Source organism: Dryobates pubescens, chromosome 15 (assembly GCF_014839835.1).
Source record: "Dryobates pubescens isolate bDryPub1 chromosome 15, bDryPub1.pri, whole genome shotgun sequence".
NCBI lineage: Eukaryota > Metazoa > Chordata > Aves > Piciformes > Picidae > Dryobates > Dryobates pubescens.
The window spans coordinates 16,079,941-16,098,242 of record NC_071626.1 but is presented as its reverse complement, the minus strand read 5'-3'; positions in this window follow the sequence as shown (position 1 = coordinate 16,098,242).

The following is an 18,302-nucleotide window of genomic DNA, read 5'->3' as shown; positions in this document are numbered from 1 at the left end:
CTGGGGTTTATGAATCCAGGAGTTAGACAGGCAGAAGCTGGAAGAAAGAGCAGGACATTTCCCTCTTGGCAGTAGCAAGCTGTTATCTTGGCTCAAGCTGTATTATGAAATCATAAGCTGGTGCTCATTTCTAAGCATCTGCTACTAGCCCTGGACAGTAAATTACCTAAATTAATCTTTATTCTGATATTGCACTAATGACATTCTTACATTCAGTGAATCAGACTTTGAAAGCAGTATGAGTAGTTACCTTCAAGCAGTGTAGGTAATTCTGTGAACACTGTCCCAGAACTTCTGTAGTCTTCTCCATTAAGTGATCATTAAGGTCATCAATCTTCGAGCTCTTTTCCCTGAAGTCTGTAATAATCTTTATATATGCACACATATATTTTTGGATCTCACAGTTCTTCCCTTGCTTTAAAGTGGAATTCATCCATCTCTACTGTTGTTTTGGTTTTTGGTGTTTGTTTTTTTTTCCCCCGCACACAGAAACAAACATGTTGCTATTGCCCCAGTAGAAATGTTACAGCTGAACTCATTCTGCTATTTTGGAAATCCATTTTTTCACCACTGTCATGAAGTCCCATTTGTTGCAAAACTTTTCAAAGAATTAAATGCTTTAGGGATTAATTGCATGTTTTGAGTCTATGTAGCTTCTATGAAGCTACGACAAAATGGCATCCATTTTAACATTTGAAATCTTATAGCCTGGAAACATGACTTTACCTGAGGCTGGGCATGATGTGGGCTATATCTCTGCTCTAACTTAATGTGTCAAATTCAAAAATGAAAATATGGTGGCCAATCAGCCAAAAAGCTCCTCAGCTTGACAGGAAGACAAAGTCAGCAAAAGAACATGTCATTCACAGATGTTATCTTAATTTTCTTCAGGACATACAAATGCAGCAAAAACCTGCACAAAGTTGAGTGTTTAAGCTGAAGAAAGCCCAATAAATAAAGTCTTTGCTCATACAAACTCCAATTTCTGTGAATAACCCATCCTGTTGTGCAGTTACTTGCAGGGTTCACGCACAGACCAGTTACCGAAGTACAAGAAATGTGAACATACGCAACACTGAGAGTTTTGATTGCTTACTCTCTAAAGAAAAATCAGTCACTTCACAGATGTCCTAGTTTGTCTGTTGTTAATTAACACATTTAAAGGAAATTGAATTTGAGCCCCATTACAAATATTGTGCTTGTGTGTCATTTTTGTACCATTTCTTTGTTCTGGTGTTCCCCAGGGATCAGTGCTGGGCCCTGTGCTGTTCAATATCTTTATTGGTGGTCTGGATGAGGACATTGAGTTCATCATCAGTAAATTTGCAGATGACACCAAGCTGGGGGCAGCTGTTGATCTGTTAGAAAGTAGGAGAGGTCTGCAGAGGAAACTTGACAGGCTGGGCAGATGAGCAGAGTCCAATGGCATGAGATTTAACACATCTAAGTGCAGGGTTCTATGCATTGGCCATGCAGTGTTACAGGTTAGGATCAGCGTGGTTGGAGAGTGGCCAGGCAGAAAGGGACCTGGGGATACTGGTTGATAGTAGGTGGAACATGAGCCACCATTGTGCCCAGGTGGCCAAGAAGGCCAATGGCATCCTGGCCTGGATCAGGAATAGTGTGGCCAGCAGGAGCAGGGAAGTCATTGTGCCCCTGTAATCAGCACTGGTTAGGCCACACCTCGAGTACTGTGTCCAGTTCTGGGCTCCTCAGTTTAGGAAGGATGTTGAGTTGCTGGAGCATGTCCAGAGAAGGGCAACAAAGTTGGTGAGGGGCTTGGAACACAAGCCCTATGAGGAGAGGCTGAGGGAGCTGGGGTTGCTTAGCCTGGAGAAGAGAAGGCTCAGGGGAGACCTTATGGCTAGCTACAACTACCTGAAGGGAGGTTGTAGTCAGGTGAGGATTGGTCTCTTCTCCCAGGCAACCACCAACAGAACAAGAAGACACAGTCTCAAGCTGCGCCAGGGGAGGTTTAGGCTGGATGTTAGGAAGAAGTTCTTCACAGAAAGAGCGATTGGCCCTTGGCATGGGCTGCCCAGGGAGGTGGTGGAGTCACCATCACTGGAGGTGTTTAGGAAGAGACTGGATGGGGCACTTGTTGCCATGGCTTAGTTGATTAGATGGTGTTGGATGATAGGTTGGACTTAATGATCTTGAAGGTCTTTTCCAATCTAGTTAATTCTATTCATAAATATACTGATCAAGAAGCTGTGTGTATACAGCTTGTCATGGCACTAACCACAGGCGTTTTAAGTTTTGTCACACTTTTCCAGGATCACAGATGTATCTAGGTTAAGTGCAAATATAGCAAGGCCTACATACGCCAATCAATTCTTGTGTAAACAAGAGGTCAACAAAATCAGGATGCCAGCTTATCTTATATGAGAAGATGCTGGTATTTAAATGAGTGTTACTCTGTGGTAATCCTTAAAGAAAAGCAACAGCCATAGGCAGCTAACAGGTTTGTTAAGCTTTCTTCATCGTCTTCATCTCAATCAAGCTATGAAAGTATAAACATTTACAATTAATATGCTGCATCATCCTGGGAAAACTGTCAGGAATAAATATAAATCCAAGTACAAACTCTAGTCTTCTAGTTTATAGTGAGAAAAAAAAAAAATAATCCATGTATTTTTAAATATCCACACCCCACAGAAGCACAGGCAGCTGGCTTGTGAAGCCATGGTAAAACTCTATTAGAAAATATGAGGGAGAGAAGTGGCTTACAACCAGCACCTGGTGTACATGGGTGGAACTGAGACTCCTACCTTCCGCTTGACCTTGGGCAAACTGCTGCCTTCCTCTGGCATTTGTTTTCTCTCCTGTCTTCTGTTTCTTCTCAATATGTGAAGTACATGATCAAAGGTGCAGAAATTAAGCACAAAGATTACTCAGAAAGTCCACTTGAGCATCGAGCTCCATGGTAACTGAAAAATGGAGTGTAAGTCAAGGGTGCACAGATTCACAACCTAGGGTAAAGCCAGCCTCAAAGTGACTTGTCAAAGCCCTAGAAAACAGTTTGCATAACAGCTTGGAGTTGCTTAAGACAGATAAGTGATTTAATGCTCCATTTAATAAGACTTTGCAAATTAGAACACGAAAAAAACCCAAAAGGGCATGTGTGTAATCTGGCAGTTCAGCACATAGATGCCAGGGGAAGGACAAATATTATGTCTATGAAAGCAGACACCAGAAGCCGGTGGTTACAAAATGTGTCTAAATTATTGGTCTACACAGAGTAGAAGCTGTTGGTCTGATGGTGGTCTGCATGGGGACCATATTCAGAAGCAAGTGCCCAGGTTCTGCACCGAAATATCACAACTGATGTGAAGGAGGGATTGAAAGACAACGTCAATCAATGGCTGGAGGGAAAGTGTTGACCAGTATATATAAAATACTGCTTCTTCCCTCCCAGCATCTCAAGGGCCATACAATAAGAATTTTTCTGGCCTATGAAAGCTGGGAGGGCTAACCTATAGCAGTTGCTCTATCACTTGATGACTACTCCCCAGCAGAGAAGAGGAATCATTATAATGAGACTCACAGATTGAAATGAGAACAGATTTAACAAACCAACCAAACTGATATCAATAAGAATACAAAGTATATAAAGTTGCACTTTGCCCAGCAAAAGGACAGCAGTCACTATCTAGGAAGACAGTTCTCAAGAGCAGGAAAGAGGTGAGGAGAAGCTAAAACAAGAAGCCCAGGTAGGAGACTCTCTTTGGCAAACTTCCTCCTTGTACTGGTGTGGCATTCATGGTGTAGGATATACGTGTGATCCACCTCAAGTCAGCTGTCCTGGCTGACTCAGCTCTGCTAATAATGTGCAGCCTGTAGCTGGCTGTGATTCTGTTCCAGTAAAACCAGGACAACTGGAAATTCTGTTCTGTAGTTACTTACCAGAAGGAGTTACAACATAATTAAACTGAGGACTGGGAAGGTTCTGGTGTCACTAGTGAATAGCACAAGAGAAAGAGAATAACTTCTGGGCACGCTAACTCTTCCCTTCTTAACAGTGTTTAAAGAACACATCTTTTGTAGATTCACTCCCTCATTTACCACTGGATTCAATGGATATGACCCAAGTTTGACAGAAAGCATAATTTTACTTGGTGTAAAGCAGCTATGAATGTCAGAAGGAAGAGAAATGTATTCTTAAATGAAATATGAAAACTCAGTTAGTGCTAAGCTCAGCAGTCCTGTCTTTGGGTGCCAGAAGAGTTATGACAGTTTGTTGCGTGAATATGATTCTTCTCCTTTTTCCAGACATTGCCTTAGAAAACTAATTCAAGAACACAGGGATTAATACTAACAGCAGTCATTATAATTCTTCTGTAAAAGTAGCCACACAGCATTCAGCACACTGGCTGAATAAAGTGACTTCCCACTGGGGCAGAGAGACTAATGACTGAGGTAAACCAGGGACACTAGCAAGAAAACAACAGGAACAAAGACTCAGAAGGAAAAAACAGTTGAAAAGTGAATAATTAGTATCAGCACAATTAAAGACAATTTGCCTGTCTTATTGCCTGCTGATCCAATTTCTTTACAATCAATGCAAAAGGCCACATGCTACACCGGTGCGGGTGTATCACACTTGGGAGCATGTTTATTCCTTTGATCACTGCACTTTGTTGCTGAAATGCATGCTATGAAGTTTGCTCTGACAAACCTCTGAAAAAGCCCTCCCTAAACAAGCACAATGTGATAAGAAATAAATTTCTTCTTCATTACTGATTTTTTTCTTCAACCTCTATCATCCTTGAAGGAGATATTGGAGTTGCTTAAGTTATCTGCTAATCTCATGCCCCTTCTGAAAAGTAGACTGTAAAAACTGGCTTTTCAAAACTAGTTCTAATCTCTGAAAGTTATAAAAAATCTGCAGTGGAACAGTCATCTATCCATTCTCAGCTTGTCACAGTAACTTGTAAAGATATACATCCCTGCTGAAATGTGTTGAAAGGAAGCCGGATTTCAAAGGCGGCCATCTGCAGGCCAAACTTGCCTTGATTTCATTGTATGAAATCATGCCTGCTTCTATTTTTCTTTTCAGTTGTTTTGTGTGTGCTATGTGTGGCTTGTAATAGCATTTTCCTAAAATGAGTGAAGAAAAAAAACAACAACCAAGAAACAAAAAAACCCCAAGCATAAGGCTGGAATAATGTCACTGAGTAAATCACAGAATCACAGAATCACCAAGGTTGGAAGAGACCTCAAAGATCATCCACCCCTTTTCTCCCAAAAGGCAAACTTCTTAACAAAGTGGTCATTGTCAGGGAAGTATGATAGGACACTTAGGACTTGTAATTTTTTGTACATTAAAATGCAGATATTTATAAGCTTTTATATCCTGCTTTACAGAGTTACAGAATGAACCAGGTTGGAAAAGCCCCTTGAGATCACCAAGTCCAACCTATCACCCAAGACCATCTAATCAACTAAACCATGGTACTAAGTGCCTCATCCAGTCTCTTTTAAAACACTTCCAGTGATGGTGACTCCTCCACCTCCCTGGGCAGCCCATTCCAATGGTGAATCACTCTTTCTGTGAAGAATTTCTTCATCCATTTTCTATTCCCTTTTCCCTGCTTCTGTCTTGTCTGCTGTTCTTATGCCTTCTTTCTCCTCCTTTTTTTTCCATACAAGACTAGCTTTTCCTGACTATTTTTTTCTGTATCTCTTGAGCTGAATTTGCTTTTAAAAGATTCTGAAAATAATGTATTTAAAATTTGGAATTCTACCCTTGAATCTAGTTCCTGAAGATCTGATTTGTTAAAGAAATAGGGATAGGTGGAAGATTTACCAAAACCAAGAGCAAAACAATGCCACTGTTCTCTCTTCCTGGCTATCAGAAAGGAGGCTGCTGTAGAGAAGCAGTAGTTACCATTTTAAGGGACAACTTGCTTTGTATTTTTGGTAAGAAAAGAAACCACAACAGTCATAGTGTGACTGCACTAACTTCAAAGCAAGCCAAAAGCTGAATTATTATCATTTAGTCAAACAAACAAAAAAAAATGCATGTGAGAATTGCCCTTATTTTGCACAACCCAGATGTCCCTTCCCTGGAAATACACAAGTGCTCTATTATAAGTAAAGGGCAGAAGCAGCAGCTTCTAAGAGACCTGGGAGAGAAGTGCTGGCAGGGCTAGAGAGGTTGTGACTTGCACAGCTTTTGGCACTAGCAGCCTGAAGAGACAAGCTCTACAAAACTGCAACAACAAAGCAGTTCTGTGCTTATTTAAGCAAAATTATTCCTCTAAGGCAGAGTCTGAGAGCTCCCCATGGGAAACTTAGTTACATATTTGAGTGATACATCACTCACTTATATGAACACTTCTCAGGACTGTAAATCTGGTAGTGAGTTTAAATGTGTGAACTCATTGTGAGTTTGAGCTTCTACCCTTATACAGGAAGAGAAAAAAATAAACAGGTAACTCTATTAAAAATGACTATTTCTCCTACTGCTGAAGAAGAAAAAGTAGCAAGATGAACTGGAATTTTTCATCCAGATGGTGACGTTATCACTGGTTTTAGCTCTTGGGCCACAAACTGTGGGACTACTTGTAGTCCCACACATCACTTGCTCTGAAAAAATAAGAATAAAACAGATTGTTCTGGTTTCTAGTCAATATGGCAGATTTTAGTCATGAAAGCAGTGTAACTCTACAGGCAGCTCAAGTCTAGTCAGTCCATCAGAGATCTGGGGAGTCAGCTGAAAGCCTTTCAATATCAAGTGGTATGGAATGGAAAGCCAATGCACCTGTTAAAGCATAGGACACAGATTTTACAGGAGAGGTCTCTGGATCTGCACTATACATACCTTATGCTGCATTGGAGCGGAGGACTGACACATATGTATGAGGTTTATGGGAGAGGAATTGCATGGGTTAAGAGAACAGTGCTGACAGACCATTAGCAGCAGTATTCTGCAGAAATGGACTTCTGGCAAAAGGATAGCAGCAGGCGCTTTGACCTACACTTTTTCCAGGAATGAAGTTTTAACAAAATCCTCTTTTACTGTAGTGCCAAAATGGAAGCCTGGACATCTTGCAATTCAAATGCAGGGTCAGAGATGTGGTTCACAAATGTTAGTGCTGTGGTCATCAGCGCTGCAATAGCAAAGAGCATCTGGCCACAGCAAGAGCAAGTGCTAATACTGTGCAGCACAACAGAACTGCACCAGCTGCCTTGTGCATGAAGACATTTTTAGACTGGTGTCCTTTTGGTGGAAACTCTTCATCAAACAGAAGAAAAGACTCTGAGAAGACCTTATTGTGGCCTTTCAGTTCTTAAAAGGGGGTCTATAAGAAAGATGGGGATAATCTATTTAGCAGGGCTTGTTATGATAGGAGAAAGGGTAGTGTTTTTTAACTAAAAGAGGGGAGATTTAGATTAGTTATAATGAAGAAGTTTTTTTACAGTGAGGGTGGGGAATCACTGGCACAGGTTGCCCAGAGAGGTAGTAGAATCTTCTTCCATGGAAAAATGAAGGTCAGGTTGGACAGGGCCTCCAGCAACTTGATCTAGTTAAAGACATCTCACTGCAGGAGGGTTGGACAAGAGATAAATGAACTTTCATCTTTACGAGTTCTTTGTAGTGATGGATGGAAGAATCAAGCGGCAGGTCAACAGCAACTGAACTATACTCAGTAATGGCAAGGCCACACCTTGAATACTGCATTCAATTTTAGGACCTTCACTACGAGAAAGACAGTGAAGTCCTGGAGCAGGTCCAGAGAAAGACAATGAAGTTGGCGAAGGGTCTGGAGAACAAGTCTTAAGAAGCATCTGGAGAAGAGGAGGCTAAGAGGAGACCTAATTGTTCTCTACAACTATCTGAAAGAAGATTGTTGTGAGATGGGTGTTGGTCTCTTCTCCCTAGTAAAAAATGGAAAAGAGGAAATGGCCTCAAGTTGCACCAAAGGAGATTTAGATTGGATATTATAAGAAACTTGTTCACTGAAAGGGTTATCAAGCACTGCAATAGACTCCCCAAGGAGGTGGTTGAATCCCCATTCCTGGAGGTGTCTAAGCATAAAAATGTAGTGCTAAGGGACATGGCTTAGCTCCAGACTTGACAGTGTTAGATAATGGTTTCATGCAAAGGGTTCAGGGTTAGCCAGGCACAACCCAAACTTCCTTTAGTTTAGCATAAACATATTTCTGACTTCTAGTGCAAGTCAGCTGATTCAGAACTGGAGTCCAACTTTAATTAGAACATTTAACCTTCAAACCCATCATTCTATCAAAGTCCTATCATTGCCTTAGCCTATTTTCCAGAATTACATGTGGTTTTGAAGTTACAGGTATATATGCACACATACACACACACTTTTTTTCTTAGAAGGGGTTTATTACTAGCAAACTGCATATATGCCAGGAAAAGAATCCATTAGTGAAGATGCAAATGTTGAAAAATCAGTGGAAAATGAGGATGTCGTTGCTCAGGCTCCGCTGTTTGAAGCCAAGATGGAAAAGGCTTCCACTACAGAAGATGGTGTGTTACGTGCAAGGACTCTGAGGAGCAGCAGCAGGCAATGTTTGAAGGCAATGAGGCTGCCTCTTGTAAAACCTCTCGACTTAAAACTGCAATTGTTTTCATGCCAGTGACAGATTCTGTAGTAGGGACAGGAATGAAAAACGTTACTCACTGTTTACAGTCCCTGAAGATAATTAGTGCAAACAACTGATTTTAATGTGGTTTTGCCTGCAAAGTATAACCTTGGAGCAGGATGTTACATACACCTTACTCCCACAGAGAGATATTGTGATATTGACATGCTAATTCTGGTGTCCTGCTAGGGTGGAGCTGAAACCATATTTTAGGAAAACAAAGGGAGAGGTAATTGCACACTTTGCAAAGGCTTTTATAATTTCCTTTACAGGCTGAAGAATCCCCAGGGTTTTATTTAAGCAGAGAGACAATGGGCAAAGCCATTGAAATGCGCAGAGGTATGGAGTGCAGAACAGGAAACAAACTAACACTAGCTATAGGTCAGTGAAGGTTGCAACAGAAACAAAAAAAGAGAAACCCCAGATAATTCTTCTTTCTTTCCTAATTAACCCTTGATTTCAGCTTCTGCCCAGCTTTCCAGCCCTGAGGGAGAATGTGTTTGCAAGAGATGCCATGTGATCCAGCTCAAGGTGTTCTATCACTTCTGAAGCACAAGCAAATCGCCTGAACTTGAGACTAAGTTGGCAACTACAACAAAACCTGCTGTCGGTTGTTATTTTTAGATCAAGCGAAAGAGATATGTGACCACAAAGGAAACCCCACCTGCATGCTTCACTTCTGTGCCTGAGGACGCTTTTTTTTTCTTAAAAGGCACCACTCCCCTATGTAAGATAATGTTGACAGTCGTTCAGAAAGTCAAGCTGCCCTCTGAAAGCCTCTGCAAACTCTGAGCAATACTGAAACTTAAGTTCAGAAACTAGCTCTCGCTGGCCTTCATAAAAGACAACCTCTAGAACTGTGTTTTTCTATGCTTTTTAACTGATGCCCACTTTTCTCTTTCCTTTAAATGGTCCTATCTAGCCAAACCACTGAATTCTTAACATGGAAGAAAAAATATTGTCTGGCAACCTCTAAAAATATCAAAGCTTTCTCTAGCAAAAATAACAGGCCAATGCAACTCATAATTTACCAAATCCATGTTAGAAGGAATCAGCTATCTTGCAGGATATCTAAATCAAACTAACTCCATACACTGCATAAAATCTTACAGCACTACCAGAGGCAGATTCTGAATCAGGAGGAGTTTTTGTGTTGTACTCAGCCCCTGACTTCATAACATAGAAATAATTCTTACATGTCACAGAACTTCAGAAAGAACAGCTTGAACAGGATGTGAAGCAATAAGAACTCCAAGCTCCAAGCTGTGTACTTCTCAGCCAAAACCCCATGGAAAAATTTACATTTCCTTGCCATAGCCCAGACATGTATTCTCCAGAGCTGAAGGAATGATGGGAAAATTAAATCCACACATCATATGTGTTACATAGACAGCAGAAGAGCAAGCAATTGATCATTGGTCATCACAGGACAGGAATTAGTTTTAGCTGGAGTGGTCCTTCTGCAAATAGAGTAGAATAAACCAGGTTGGAAAAGACCTTTGAGATCATTGGGTCCAACCTATCACCGAATACCATCTTATCAACTAAACCATGGCACCAAGTGCCCCATCCAGTCTCTTCCTAAACACCTCCAGTGATGGTGACTCCACCACCTCCCTGGGCAGCCCAGTCCAATAGCCAATCACTCTTTCTATGAAGAACCTCTTCCTAACATCCAGCCTAAACTTCCCCTGGTGCAGCTTGAGACTGTGTCCTCTTGTTCTGTCACAGGTTGCCTGGGAGAAGAGACCAACCCCCACCTGGCTACAATCTCCCTTCAGGTAGCTGTAGACAGCAATAAGGGTCTAAGCCTCTGCAAAACAGCATTTCACAGATGTTTTTTATAAGGAGACACATGACTGGTATTCATCTGCAGGTCAGGTCTTTAATGAGATTCACTTTCTGGCCTGTAAGTGACAATGAAATGACTAGAACTCTCCAGTAGTCAGTACATTACCTCCACAGTCATGGACCTTCCAAACGTTAAATGCAACGTGTACAGCAAAGCACCTTCTTGCTTTCTTTCATCACCACTGGCAAGACATACTGTCACCCACAGAGCCATTGAAGCGTGGAACTGGTGTGTGTGACCAAAAAAGAGGCTGCTGCAGAAGCTGGGGTACCACCAGAGGGTCTCTGTGTTTTTGAAGATAAAAACACTCCACTCGCCTGAAATCCTCACTAGAGAAGTAAATGATGTAATTCAAAATCTTGAGACCAGAACCTTCTTTGCAAATATGAGTTTGTTGCAAAATAGAATGAGATAAAAACCGTAAGTATTTTGCCATAAGCAAAACCCCTAAGTTTGAAGCAGGTCATGTGCCTGTGGTCCTATGACCAAGTCCAGGACTTTGCATCAGAGGGCTCTTAGTTCTCCTAGTGCTTCAGACTGATTAGTTCAGGCAAAAATACAAAATAATGCAATAGGAAGCTGAATTGAAGCTCATCTTAATCCTTATCTTTCCTAATTTTTTGAGTGATTTAATAATCTTCTATAATGCTGTGTTGAAGGGCTCTGAATGCCATGCCTCTTTACTGAACCCAAGTATTGTCTCTAATTCATACTTAGCCTGTAACCACTTTGACAATAGCACTTAAATAACCCATCATGCATCAGCACAAAGGCCTCACACCATCCACTTTGGAGGTGCTACTCAGAGTCAGAGTACAGCCTGCTGCTTTGCAACAGGCCTGGTGCCTGGGCCATCAGGACCCAACTGCATTGCCTGTCATGAATTTCTAAAGGCTCAGATGCTCAGCGGCTTTAGTCTTCCCCTCAATCTGCCATACAAGTGTCAAAGACTGAACAGGGAAGGGAGCAAGATTAGACACCTCTGAGCAGGGAAAGAAGCAGTATTATTGGAACCCTAAACAAGACTATTTTAAGGTTTTATCTTAGAAAGCTCTGCCCCTTTCCATTTCAGTATACCATAATGTATCCTAAAGCTCCTAGGTATGACTGTCTCACAGAAAGGAACAGACAGGCTACCTAAAATGTTTTGAAACTGGAATGCAAGTCATTCCCAAACATTTAATATTGTAACTGTCAACAATGCCTGCTTTAACCACTATTCCATAAAGCCAAGCGAGGAGAAAGGAAAAAGAAGCTGTTTATCTTTTAAATAGTGTTTTTTGGTTGGGTTGGGCTTTTTTCTTTTCATAGCTGTGTGCTCCTGTGCTGCATATTTCTGCTGTTAGCTGAAATAAGAAATGCTGAAATACATACAAAATAAGCTACACTATTTCCAGGCAAGCTAAAAATACCTGGAAAGAAAAACCTACCAAGCAACACTGTTCTCAGTAAATTCAGATGAAGATTAAAATCAAATTCAGCTTTTGGGAACCTCACTCAAATGAAATCTCCAAAGCTAACAAAGTTTACTCATTGCCATACATTCTAGTCAAAACCATGGAAATGGTGAAACTTAATGAAAAAGACAACTCAAGATCCAACTTACAAAACCCGCTCCCCCCAAAACAAACACCAAAAAAACCCCAAAACCCCCAAACCACCTGGTACTGCAAATGCAGAGATTCCTCTCCAAAGCAAAACATGAGTTGCTTTAACACAGTTTTTCACACAGCTAACAAAGTTGCAGAAATAAAGTAAAATGTTAAAGTCAGCTCTTGTTTTCCTAATTTTAGTAACTATGGGTAGAAGATCTCTCAGACACTTGGGAAGTAATCCAGTCTTCTTTCACCTACAGGAATAAAACTAATTAGAAGAATACTTAGGGAAATTAGTAATAATGACTTTTTTCCAATATTGTATATTTAAAAAGCATGAGATCCTAAAGCTCTGAGGTATTCTAAAGTTTTCTCTTGCCTCCCTCTCCATTTGCTTCTTGAAACCTTAGTTACACACAAAAATGTCCATTTCAGGAGGTAGGGTGGTTTACCTTGCTCTAAAACCTGTTAACTGAGTGAGCTTTCTGACCTTGATATACAGGACACGCATTCTTCAGTTTCAGTCTTGTTTGATGTCTTTTAGTGCCTCCACAGAGGCCTTATGCAAAAGGAAACTGTGTGCCTCCAAGATAACAGGAGGGAAAAAAAAAATCTGCTTGGGATAAACAAGGTACCCATGGTATCGTCAAGGTTTTCTCTGTGTGTTTTTAATAGGGCTTTCTAAAAGTGAAAAGGCCATAGCCCATAATAACTGAAACAGAGAACTTTCACTTCAGAGCCATCAGAAATTTAATATCACAGCATTAACTATTCATTATGAGGATATATGGAACAGTTCAATAAATGATGAAACAACTTCTCAGGATACCAAACTCAGAATACTGGAAAAAAACATTCCCTTATACAGATCAGCCACTGACTTACAAGTCTGTTGCTGAAGAACAAAATGATCTCAGCTCACCGAACGCTATATGTCTAAGGTCTCATAACCATTTTTCCCAGATTATGAGAAACAGGCTTCTAATTTTTCTCTTTTCCCCTCCTGTATTCCTCTGTCTCTTCATTGATTCTCATCTCAGATGTCAGCCTCAGAATAAAAAAAGTCTGTAATAAAAATGACACCGAGAGCTAGATGATTCAGATCGTATCATATGTATCACAGAATATGTGCACTAAAAAGCTGCATTTTATCACATCAAGAGATTATGGCTGTCACAGGCAAGTACAGCACAGAAGATCATCATTCTAGGAAGCAATATGTTATAGTAATAATGCTGTTATAGGTGTTGAAACAAGTTTTTATGAGTTACCAGTTGACAAGCAAGGTGAGAAGATGCTTAAAATTAAGTGCAGTTAGAAGTCTTGCAGAGTCAATGTTTTTATCGTGTTTTGGGGCATTCTTAGAGCTGTAATTATTTGTATTTCTCTTTTGTAATCTAATAGAAACCTAGTAAAAGAATAGAATAAAAGATATAGGTTCACTTGTAACACAATAAAGTCAAGAATTAATTGATGTTTTGTTTCAAGTATGGGAGAAATGACCTTTCTGATTATTCACAGCTCATTTTTTTCTGCCTAATGTAGGAATAGCTCAATGAAGCTACATTTATGCTTGATGTGTTTATTCATATAGGAGTCCCTTGAGGATATTTATTCACAGACAGGGTTGCTCTTCAGAATTCTGTCATATTATTTAAGAGATAAAATATCCAGAGGCCTCCTGTATTGCCTACAGGAGCACAGTCTTGCATTTACAGCAGATACTGGGGTGGTTGAAGCCTCCCATGAGGACCAGGGTATAAATCATGCAGTTTCTTTAGTCCTGACCCATCAGCCTTGACTGGCTCACAGATCCTGTGATAGTGCTCCATGCATTCCTACTGTCTTGTTGCATAATAGGCAACTTCTTGTCTCATCATTTTGGTGTGAGCCTTTTAAAAAGCCACTACCAGCCACTGCAGCACATCCTTATGATCTCAGTGAAATTAGAACTCTGTAACTGCTTGCAGGTGTCTAGTTCCTTTTACTTGGTCTGGAGTAACTGGGTTAATTCTCAGATGCAATACCTCTCCAGAAAAATTCTAGTCCCAGTCTCTGAAACTTATATACTGTATGTTTGTTATTCTTCTGGGTATACCTAGGTAACTAACACTGAAACAGAGTGGCCACACGAGCCTTCCTATGTACCAGTGCAATGGTCTTGCACTTACAAAAATGTATCTGTTGCACATTAATGCATGCATGTTCCATCTGAACTGTGTTTTCCCAAAGGGGTTTAAACAGATGCATGTGCAAGCCTCCTCTGCCTCTCCCTTTTCACCACCTTTTGCATTTTTGTGTGCATCTTGGAACATAATATTTGAAAAGAAATTTTATAATCCCTTAGACAAATCTCTGGTTGCTCCACAGAATTAGACAAATGGCTGCAGCCAGTCAAGCCGCTGTTGGTTTGCCAAAGCCCTATTTAATGGCTGAGCTATAAAAGTGGCTTACAGGTGGAGTCCAAGCCCCTAGCAATTGTAAAGTACTATTTAATGTCATTGTTCCCATTGTTTCATTGGAAAAATGAACAATTTGGTTTAAAACTAGAAGCACATGTCTGACTCACTGAGCACAATTTGCACTGTTGTAGTCCATTTTCAAAGGACTTTCTCAGCAGGATTGTTCTCATATCACCCGATTAGAGCCTGCTATACTTGACCTGAAAAGGGAAGTACACCATGCTACAACACATGAAGAAAAAAATAGTATAATCAGGAAGAATTTTACAAATAGTTTATTTTCTGTGTGTATGAATTACAACTATAAATGGATGAAATGTTAGCACTCCCTCAAAATTATTTATTTTGTCCACCATAGTCATGGAGAATGAAGGTTTGTCTTCCTCTTTTCAAGAGTGTTTTCCATATTGGGCAGTCTGTTATTGAATCTGTTTTCTGGACCTTTGATCATTCTTGCAGCTCTCCTCTATGCAAAGAATGTTCAGAGTTTATCTTACTCTCTCAGAGGTATTTGAAGTAGATGTAAAACTTTAGCTTGCTATGGCCTTTTCACCCATTTCCATGGTATCACAGAAGAGAATCCAGGGCTTTTGGACACCATGATTCATTAAATAGATTTGCTAGAGCTTCAGAATGAGAATTTTGAGATGTGATACTTTCTTCTATTTCTGATCTTGATCATGATGCTTCTTTATCTCAAACTGTCTGCTTTCTCTGTCAAATCTCCACCTGCAAAACAGTACATAAGCACCAGGCAGTACAAAGCATATTTTCTAGCCGTTTGTCCAACCAATCACTGTCGTCAAGAACTCTAGGTAAAGATTACACATCAAAGTCTTTGTTCAAATTCTAAAGGACTATCTAGTACAGTCACAGAATCATAGCAAATAATTGAAGTACAGCATTCTGATGGCTTGTCACAGGCCATTGGGACTGTCAGGCTGCTGGCAACACTTGCATTTTCAGTTGCAAAGGATTTCTGAAGAATATTGCAGAGATGCAAGTTCACCCCGCTCCTGGGCCTGCACTATTAATGATCTATCCAAACTTGGTTGAGATGGAGATGAAGATGTGTATTGAACTTGCCTTAACAGCAGCTGGTAATTTTTTGTTTGTTACAAGAGGCAAGGGCAGGGAATCGATTAGTTCATTCAGAAAAGGAATCGATTACTCCCCTAAGCATTTGTTTACCCTTGTAAAGAGCAGTCTATAGAGTTGGATGCTTCACAAGGACTTTGGCGGGGGGTGGGAAATAGAGCTTCTGGTTGGGTTTTAATTGCTTGTCTGCTTATATGTTTAGGATGTTTGCATCCTCTGTTTTCTTTTAAGAGTCCAAAGTCCTGAAGGACATTAAAGTTAAAAGATAATTACTGATTATTAAGGGACTACACTGTCTAAGGAAATTGCCTGTACTTTTTCCTCTCTATTGCTCCCTCCATCCTTAATATCCAATTCATTTTAAATAGAGAAAGTTCTACACAGACAATGTTTAAACTTTCCAAAGGCTTTTTACAACCTCCTTCGCAAGAAGATATGGAAGAAACCTGGCAACCAGCACAGGGGAAAGTCATGGGACAGTTTAAAACTTAATCAAGTAAGAATTAGACATAAATAGACATTTCTCAGTGTTGACAGAGGTTAATACTAGAGCAGCCTAGGGACCAGCCTGAGGACTGGACTAAGAACATGCTGCTTCCCCCTAAGGACAGCTAAAATATTATCTCAGGTTTAACATATTTTTTTTATTGCTGTAAGGCTGTGTTTTCTGCTGTTTCAGCTCTCTTCAGGACCAAGTGAGCATTAGTGCTAATGCAGAAAAAGAGACTGGGGCTTATCTCAAGGCAGGGAGGGAAGGAAAAAAAAAAAAAGAAAATATATTTGCTAGTTCATCTGTTCCATTAAACTGCAGCATAAATGATTTGTCCAAAGATCAGACAAAATGTGTCACACAGGGAAATCAGCTCTCCTGAATCTGGAGACATCCACTTAATCATTTGGAACATCCTTCCTCTCAGCAGGAGAAAGCAATGAACAGCAATAATCTACTGGCTGCCCACTGTATCTTTCTGTGCTCTGGATATTTGTAATTCTCCCATTCCTGCTGCAATGACAGCTCATGCCACTGTATCTCATACCAGTTCTGTAAGGATCCTTTACACCAGACCGCAAGATGTTACCCTTTGAATAGAGATTTTGTTCCTCCTCCGCTGCAGTTCACAGAAGCTCATCAACCAAGGTCTGCAAGATTATACACTAAAAAGATATTTAACAGTGCTTAAAGCAAACCTAGAGGTGACAGCTATGAAAAATGAAGTCATTTGCAGCCAACCTACACAGGCACTCCTGTCACTGCTAGCTAGAAAACAGGGAGCTCCCCCAAGGACAGGACTCTAGCAGGAGAGCCCAAAGCTTTGTCATGCTGGATTAGCTAACCTTCAGCTAAATAGATTTGTACTTCCCAACCTCCATTGGGATTGCTTATTACAAAATGGAAAGAGTTTAGTGCTTATTTTGTTGAAATATACATTTATCTTTCTTATTTCTGTCTTAAGGGTGACTCCAACTTTTCTGTTTAAGGAGTTTACATCCAAACAGAAGAAAGTTCACAACTTCAACCAGTTAGAAGTAGAACTTGGCCATTCCCAATGAGAAGAGACTGAGTCAGAAAGTGTTACAAGTCCATAGAAAGCAGTGCTTGGTAATTGTTCACATATACACATCCAATCTTCAACAAAATTTAGCATTTTAGAAAGGCTGCTGTGTTTATCTAATTCAGGAATAAACATTACAGCTGCTTTCCTGTGCTTCTTGCAACACTGTATTTCATAATGCTATTTCAACCCTGCAGAACATAGTGGGTTTTTCGTTAAATAGCACCATGCACAAACCAAATAAGCCACAAAACATCAAAGCTGAAACATTCAATTATTCAGCTCTCACATATTTACAACAACAACAAAAATAAAAAGAAAAAAGCATAATTTACTCATTTTAAATAGGTTATAATTAATATGATAAAGTTTAGACTTAGATGTTGAGTTGCTGGAATGTGTCCAGAGAAGGGCAACAAAGCTGGGAAGGGGTTTGGAGCACAAGCCCTATGAGGAGAGGCTGAGGGAGCTGGAGTTGCTTACCCTGGAGAAGAGAAGGCTCAGGGGAGACCTTATTGCTCTCTACAACTACCTGAAGGGAGGTTGTAGCCAGGTGGGGGCTGGTCTCTTCTCCCAGGGAACCTGTGACAGAACAAGAGAACACAGTCTCAAGCTGCACCAGGAGAGGCTTAGGCTGGATGTTAGGAAGAAGTTCTTCACTGAAAGAGTGATTGGCCATTGGAATGGGCTGCCCAGGGAGGTGGTGGAGTCACTGTCCTTGGAGGTGTTTAGGAAACAACTGGATGGGGCACTTTGTGCCATGGTTTAGTTGATTAGATAGTATTGGTTGGACTCGATCTCAAAGATCTTTTCCAACCTGGTTAATTCCATTCTATTCTATTTTGCTCTCCCAAATCACAGCATTAAAAAACCCTAACTTTTTCAGCTCCAGTCTTCCTGTATTGGTCTAATGCTCTGTGAAGCAGAAACTACAGGACAATGTAAATTTGATTATTAGCAAATGCACTGCAACAGACCCTTATTACTTTCTGCTCCTATAGAGTAAAATCTTTTTCTGCTGCCCTGGTTGTAAAGAGACTTTTGCTGCAAGAATTGTGGATACAAATGCTGGCAGATTTTTCCATTCCATACTTTTTCCCAACTGTTGTTGCAATGCATGCTT